Source organism: Tupaia chinensis, unplaced genomic scaffold, assembly GCF_000334495.1.
Source record: "Tupaia chinensis unplaced genomic scaffold, TupChi_1.0 Scaffold145652_1, whole genome shotgun sequence".
NCBI classification, from domain to species: domain Eukaryota; kingdom Metazoa; phylum Chordata; class Mammalia; order Scandentia; family Tupaiidae; genus Tupaia; species Tupaia belangeri.
In genome coordinates, this window is record NW_006205509.1 from 2664003 (window position 1) to 2672500 (window position 8498).

Consider the following 8498-nt stretch of genomic DNA (forward strand, 5'->3'; position numbering starts at 1 on the left):
AGAGAGAGAGAGAGAGAGAGAGAGAAAACAGAGAAAAAGAAGGAAAAAATTAAAAACAACCAAAAATTTATTTAAAAAAAAAAGCAAAAAATTAAAAACCGTGTGGCGCACAAGCAGCCCTCAAAATCACTAGTTCTCAGGAGCCATGGAGGAGTCTTCTTCTGAAGGCCTGTCCCTTGCCTCTCCTGGATGGGAAGAGACAAGGGGATTATTAGTGAGATAAAGCTGGGGCTGAAAGCCAAGAGAATACTTTACCTTAAAAAAATTTTTAAAAGGAAATATTACAAAAAAAATTAGAAGACAGAGATAGAGAGAAGGCTAGTGGGGCTCCCTACCACTCAAGTTTGGGGGCTGGAGGCTGAATTATCAGTTGAAAATCATTTCTCTTTTTTCCCTGAAATCACTAATTCTCAGGAGCCATGAAGGCATCTTCTTCTCTCTGGTAAATATTTAACAACTGGTACTGAGAAACAAAGAAAGAAAAGCTTGATTTGTAGGATTTGCCAATCTTCATGGTGTAAATATTCTCACCATACCTAGGTTCAAGCTACCAATGTAATGTCACTGAAAACAGAGCTAGGAATAAGTGTATTCAACTGGTTCTCAGGACCCTTATAAGCATACTCCAGCACACTGCCTGCATGTAACTAGTTCACATTTTCTCCCTAGCTGTATGTACAAAGGAAAGTTTCTTGTTTTTGTTTCTGTTTTTTTTTTTTTTTAAGACAGATTTTTGCTATAGGGCATATGTGATTGCTGGAGAGAGAGAAAGAGAGACAGAGAGACAGAAAGTGAGAAATCACCCCTCTGGGGGATGGCCACACTGCAATCCCTTCTCCTCCATTCTCCCCTCAGGATCTTGGGCACGCATGCACACACATCAGACATAAGTTTAAAGTAGCCAGGTCCAGGACTTGAACTGCAATCAACTATGTGGAAATCCAGCAACATAACCATTATGCCATCTGCTGGTCCAGGAAAGCTTTTTAAAGTGGAATGTATATAAAAAATGGGGCTGGCAGGTGGCATGGTGTTTAAGGGTGCTGGACTCCCATATGGCTGACCAGTTTGAGTCCTGGGCGTGGTGGCTTGCTTTCTCACTTTCTCTCTTCTCTGTCTCTCTGGTCAAATTTAAATAAATAAACAAATAAATAAAGCTAAATAAAATAATGTTTAAAAATGAAACACATATAAAAATGCTTGGGGCTAGCAGGTGGCGTACAGGTTAAGGCAGCTGGACCACATGACCAACTGCACAGTTTGAGTCCTGACCCAGCAGCTTGATAATTGCACCACTGGGCATGTGTGCATGTGTGCCCAAAATCCCCAGAGGAGAGAGAGGAGGCGAGGAGAAGGGATTGTGGCATGGCCATCCTCCCTAGGGATGTTTTCTTACTTTATCTCTCTCTTTTACATAATGTTTCTTTGTTCTGAAAACACAAATCAATGAATTTTCTTTTTGTTCTGCAAAGAGGAAGCAAAGATTTTATTTTATTTATTTATCTTCTGCCAAAGATTTTATTCTGAAATTAAGATAGCAAGACAATATGGCTCCAAGTACTGAACCAAGCTTTGGATAATGTAAGATGCTCCATAATGTAGTCCTCCATCCTCCAGACTCTCTCTCTAAAAACATTCTTTTATAGAGACCAGTGTGTGGTACGGTGGTTAAGGAGCTGGACTCCTATATGGCCAACTGTGGTTCAAATCCCAGACCTGGTGACTTATTTTCTCACTTTCCCTCTCTCTGTCTCTGTCTCTCTCTGGTCAAAATAATAATAAACAAAATCTTTTTTTTGGAGAGGTTTTCGCTATAGGGCACGTGAGCTCGCCAGAAAGACAGAGAGAGACAGAGAGACAGAAAGCAAGAAATCACTCCCCAGAGGGGATGGCCACGCTGCAATCCCTTCTCTTCCATTCTCCTCTTGGGATCTTGGGCACACGGGCACATGCGCCTGGTGAGTTTAAGCTGATGGGTCCAGGACTCGAACCACAGTCGACTATATGAAAGTCCAGCAACACAGCTGCCTCATATTGAAGAAGAACTATTAGGCTGACTAGACTGGGGTTGCAGACCTAGTATATCTAAAGTCCATCTATCTAAAGACCCTCCAGGGTGTTACTCCAGATTGAATAACCTAGATTTGGAGAAATCTAAGAATGGGGAGTGCTGGGTTCTGGAGCATTGTCCTTGTAGGGCTCTCGTGGCAAGGTCAACCCCACAGTAAGCAGATATTCTGAGTCTCAACCATCCTATAAAGGGAGAGAGGGACCCAGAACCTGTGCACTTCACCTTGACACAATACTGTACTACACAATTTATTTCCACATAGAAAGCACTGTCTACTAAACAAAATATATAGAATAATGGTTGAGAGTCAAATACTAAAGCCAGTGAGACTCTGATCTAAATTTTTATTTTGGCATTTAGTTCTGAGAGACCTTGAGCATTTTATTTAACTTCTCTGAACCTCAGTTTCCTTATCTGAGGAAAATAGTGATTTTAATTGTACCAACTTCCCAGAATTTTTTTTTTTCTTGGAGAGGTTTTTGCTATAGGGCTTGTGTGCTCGCCAGGAAGACAGAGAGACAGAAAGCCAGAAATCACTCCCCAGGAGGGATGGCCATGCCACAGTCCCTTCTCCTCCATTCTCCCCTCAGGATCTTGGGCACACACGCACATATGCCTGGCATGAGTTTAAGCCACTGGGTCTGAGACTTGAACCATGGTCGACTACATGGGAGTCCAACAACATAGCCATTATGCTAACTGCTGGGCCCCCTAGAATTATTCTGAGGATTAAATTAGATAATAAAGTACTTAGCCTTCATTATTTATTTATTTGTTTGAGCTTTCACTAAGTGTTCATAATAATCATGACAATAATAACTTTTCAGACCATCTTTTGGAGTCTAGGTGCCTAACATAAGTAGTATTTTTGTCATCTGAACACTTAGTTTTTTCTAAGTCTCAGTCCAGATGTGTAATTGTTTTCAAGTTTAGAGTGGTAACTATCTACTTTTGGGTAGAAGACATACAGGAAACAAAATAGAAAGTCTTCATTTCCAAGGTGGCTTGGGTGGGTTGTAATGATTCGTGAGATGCAATTTCGGAGTGAAGATATTGAATTTTGAGAAGATATCAGTCATTTCAAGGGTAACGCTGACACGCATCTTTAATCAGAATCTCTTGGACGACTATTTGGAAATGGTGCTTTCACTTATACCATAGCTTATGTGAACACTAAAGTTATCTCAAGCCATCAGCAAATGTTGATAGGGCCATCCTGCCTAAGAACTGAAAGTCACCTAGATCTGATGAAATTGTCCTTAGCTTGTTCCTCATCTTGGACTCTTCATTATGTATTTAGTTTTAGCTGGTGACATGAGAATATAAATCTTATTTTAATTAAACCATCCCTAAAGTCCTGTTAATGCTCTGCATGAGAGAACTGGTATTTATGAAGAAGCTTCCATTTTACCCTAATTTTGACTAAATACAAGATAGACTGTTATAAAACCATTGAGGATGATCGGGGCTGGATTTTTGCAATGATTTTTATCTCTGCTATTTCTGGCATTGACTAAGATTTTAGGCAAAGGAGGCATGGAGGACCTAGCAACAATAGCTAGCATGCTTCCTGGTTGCTAGCAACAGTAAATACCAAGGAGACACACGGACACAAAGACTCAGCCTTTCACAGGCACACAGTGTAACACTGAGCCGGGTTTCTTATTTCAGATACATCAGAGTCCTCCAGGTTGAACACAATGCCTTCTTCCTCCCCTTTGCATTAGATTTTTAAAATTTTGTACAGAAATACATATCCAGGAGCCCACTTGACCATCTTGGTTCTAAATTTGTCCAAGAACAGTTATATCCTACCATCTCAGTACTGTCATTTTTTTACTTTTTTGGGGGAGAAATGGAAAGAAATAGTTTTGTATATCTGACTTGAGAATTTTAAATAATGAGTAATTTGTTTACATTATTTCTAACTGTAATAGTTACAACTGATTTCCACCCTTCTAAAAATATTCAGGAATACTATCTGAAAGATTTTCTGTTCCAAGTTTATTCTCTAATTTGTTTTTATAAAAGGTAGAAGCATAGACAGTATGAAATACAGCACTGACAATTTAAGATTTTTTCCATGAGTCATTCAAATAAATTGCATAATAGCCTTTCCTTGCCAAAGTCACACACTTCTTCTCAAATACCTTGCTATTTTCCTTAATTCCCTAACCCTTGTCCCTCTTTCTATCTTTTCTACATACTATTAATTTTTTCCTCCTTTCTCTAGGGCTGTAAAACTCTTTAGGGTATAATCATGTGATATGCAAGGTGATAACAGAAATCTAAAGTACCCCAACCTTGCTAGTCTGTCTCCTAGCAACCATAGGACATGTTGCTTAGTAACATGGGAGAGAGGAGGGAGAGTGAAAATCACTCTTATATATCTAAAAATACTTACGTCATTTTTAAAAAGACTAATAGTGGGCTTATTTATTAAAATATACTAAATCCAGAGACAATCTTACCATCAAGGAGACTTATTTCAAGGCTCTGCTATTTTGAATAAACGTCTACATCTCTTATAATCTGTTCACTAAAATGACAGATTGCTGTTCATATATATAAATAAATGAAGAGGGAAAAAGAGATTCTTTTCTAACCCTTTATCTTCTACACATGCATAATCAATGTTTAAGTCTAAGAGGAACGGAGAATTGTCTCCTAAGTGATCTTTTACACTGATCAGATTTTTTTAAATGCAGCCTTTTCTAACTCGTTCTCTTCTGTGCATGCATAATCAATTTTCAAATCTAAAATGTTTCTTTAAACGTCCTTTTAAGCAGAATATAAATCTTTTCATTGGGAGTTATGTCTTTTAGAGTTAAAACCATAAAAAGAATAATTCTCAATTATCCAGAGATTATTCAATTTTGAAATAACTGAATCACAACAAACATTAAAGTTGTTTAGTTCCAAAAGTATAAATATTAATTCTAAAATAATATTGTTTACGTAATCAGACCTATTAAGTCAGACTCTAATTGAGGAACTGGAAATCTACATTTCTTCTTTTTTGTTAACATGCCGGAGGGCATGTGCACGCTCCAAAGAGAGACAGAGAGAGAGAGGGAAGGAGAGAAAGCACCTCCCCATAAACGTGGTCACACTGCCATCCCTTCTCTGCCATTTCTCCCTCCATTTGAGATTTGGGGTGTGCACACAAACGCACCAGCATGGTTTTCAAGCCACTGGGTCCAGGATTCAAACTGTAAAGTCAAGTTGGGACCCGTGGGATCCAGTTGCCTTTACCACCAAACCATGGGCTGGCCCCTAAATCTATATTCCTTAACTAGCACCCCAATGGCTTCAGCACATTTAGGAAATACTGCCATGTTGGATCATTCCAACATGTTACAGGGAGAATGTCTTCTATTTTGGTAACACTTAAAAGACGGAGCTTCAAAGACCAAGTCCTAAATATTCTGCCACATTCTCCCTTGAATTAGGCCTTTTGGCTAACAAACTTGGTAAGTTTTAGAAGATTAATTGTTTGTTCTGCAAAATTTTATTAAGCCTATTTAAAAATATAACTGACAGAACCTAGTGACTGGTTGGGATTAACTGAAATGAACTAACGTACTCAAAAGAAAGTACTCAGGGAACCAGCAGTTAGCTTAATGGCTATATCGCTGGACTCCCACGTAGTCGACCGTGGTTCGTGTCCCGGACCCGGTGGCTTAAAAAAACTCACGCCGGGCGTGTGTGCGTGCGTGCCCAAGATCCCGAGAGGAGAATGGAGAAGGGATTGCGGTGTGACCATCCCCCCTGGGGGGTGATTTCTCGCTTTCTGTCTCTATGTCTCTCTCTGTCTGTCTGGCGAGCGCACGCGCCCTACAGTGAAAATCTCTCAAAAAAAAAAAAAAGAAAGAAAGTACTCAGAATAGTGGCTGGAATATAGTTTTATATGAGGTTACTATTATTTTAATTTTACTTGGTAAAACAGAAAGACAGTGACAATGAACTGATAATGAGAATATACAGTAACTGAGGATATAAAATACTTAAGAGAGGAATGGAGAAAAATAATGACTATCTCCCCCTCCCCCACCTCACCCTCAAAAAAGTTCTGGTTCTGTGCAGAGGATTAAGCACTACATTGGGAAAAGTATATCACATGGCCAACTATAGTTTGCACCCAAGATCTGGCAGCTTGAAAAACATGCCAAGGGTGTGTGCATGCATGTCTAAAATCCCAACAGAGAACTGGAGGAAGAAGGATTGCAGTAGATCATACCCCATTGGGGGACACTTTCTCTCTCTCCCTTTCTCTTTGTAGTGAGTGCATAAATTCTCTAGTAATTAAAAAACGAGCAAACACAAATTCTATTTGGATATATTGAATTTGGGAAGTCTATAGCTCATTTAGGGGGATAAAGCCAGTAAAAAATGTAAGTCTCAGTGATGGAAGTGTGCTGTACAAGATATCTGAAAAGTGAATTCTGACATTTTTGTGTGACTGCACATAAAGATGGACCAGTTGTAATTCCTCGGTGTTTCATGTCTAACAAGATTAATGCATCTATAAACATGTTCGGAGGCATTACATTTTTGTTGTTGTTGTTCACTAGTAAATCAATCGCACCCTGGTTTACCTACAACATGGAATTAATTAAGATAAGGAAAAGTGAGAAACCGACATTTGGACAGTTGGGGGAGGGGACTCTGAAGCTTCTTTGATTACTATTAAATCCCTGTAGTCTGTGCACCATGGCAACCTTCCCAGTTTGCCACCTAATTTCCATCTGCTTTAAGGAAGGAAGGAGGCTGGACAGAGGTGACTCAATGTGCATTCTTCTGAGTGTGAGTAATTTGGGTCAATGAAATGCAAGCAAATTATAAATTGTGTTTCATGGAAGCTGAGATTATCTACTGTCTTCTCAGGTTTCTTCTCTTTCTTCTTTTCTAGCGATGTCTTTGCACCTCTTCAAGTTTGTCCCCTTTTTTCAAATGTCAGATTTCATTAGTAGGCTTGAATAAACTACCAGCCCAATGTATCAGAACAAAATTACAAATTGAAATGTGTACCTCAGAACATAAATATTTTGTTACAAACAGTGGTTTGGTAAATGACTATTGGTGAATGCTACAGAGCATTGTATTCCAATGCCAGAGAAACATTTTTAATATTACAGAGTACAGTTATTTATCATTAACATGTATCTCTGCTATACATATGAAAATCCTTCCCAAAACAGACGAAACTCAGTTATCGGAATGACCACAGATAATTGTTTCATAGTTATCTAGAAAAAAAAAAAAAGACTATTACTAAGCAATATTGCATTGTGTTAACTAGAGACGGAGAAAAAAATTAAGCTTTACTTACAATCCTGAATTCTAGATGTGGAATCACAGTCTTACCTCAATTGTTAGCGTTGGAATTTGGCCAACATGAATTCAGAAGATAGTCTTTAAAGGTCACACACAGCAAGAGCCGATTCACTGAGTATATTGATTGGTTCTGAAACATAAAATGAACCTAAATGTAAATTCAGTATATCAGCATAATTATATCCATTCCTTTGTTTTCTTTTAATTATTTATTTTATTCATTCATTTTAATTTGATCAGAGAGAGAGGGGGGAGGAGTGAGAAAGCAAACCGCCAGATTTGGGATTCGAGCTGTGGTCAGCCGTGTGGGAGTATCCAGCGCCTTAACCACCACACCACCTGCTGGCCCCTGTTTTTTTTGTTTGTTTGTTTTGTTGTGTGTGTGTGTGTGTGTGTGTGTGTTTGCTGTAGGGCACATGAACTCACCAGAGAGAGAGAATGGCCATGCTATAATCTCTTCTTCTCCACTCTCCTTTCAAGATATTTTGGACACACATGAGGACACAACTGGCTCGATTCTCAAACTGCCAGGTTTGGGACTCAAACTGTGAAGCTAGCCATGTGGAATCCAATGCCTTAATGTACACCTGCTGCCCCATTTTCTGTTTTTTATTTTTATGTTATTTTTAATTTGTCAGAGAGCATGTGTTCTCACCCAAGAGAGATGAGAGAGAAACTGAGAGGACACCCCCAATGGGCCATAGTTACACTGCAATCTTTTCTTCTCCATTTTTACCTCCTTTTGGGAATTTGGGCATGCATGTTCATGCACTTGGAGTGTTTCTGAAGCTACTGGTCCATGACCCAAACCACATGGTCAGCCACGTGGGGTGTGGCTGCCTTAACCACCAGGCTATGGAGCCAGCACATTCTTCCTTTGAATTTCTATAACACTATTCAAAGTAGTAAAAAACAGATTGTGGGAACCAGCAGTTGGCGTAATGGCTATGTCGCTGGACTCCCACGTAGTTGACCGCAGTTTGAGTCCCGGACCGGGTGGCTTGAACTCACGCCGGGAGCATGTGTCTGCGTGCCCAAGATCCCAAGAGGAGAATGGAGGAGAAGGGATTGCGGCGTGGCCATCCCCCCT

At 39.5% G+C, this 8498-nt stretch overlaps 1 long non-coding RNA gene across 1 annotated transcript in view; it reads right to left on the reverse strand.

Moving 5' to 3' along the window:
- The window catches only part of LOC102496121 (uncharacterized), a 21082-nt gene that overhangs the window by 2175 nt on the left and 10409 nt on the right, over positions 1 to 8498 (reverse strand). The window contains exon 2 of the long non-coding RNA XR_337368.3: positions 7439 to 7538. This is a non-coding gene — a long non-coding RNA (uncharacterized LOC102496121). The remainder of the gene's footprint in view (positions 1 to 7438; positions 7539 to 8498) is intronic.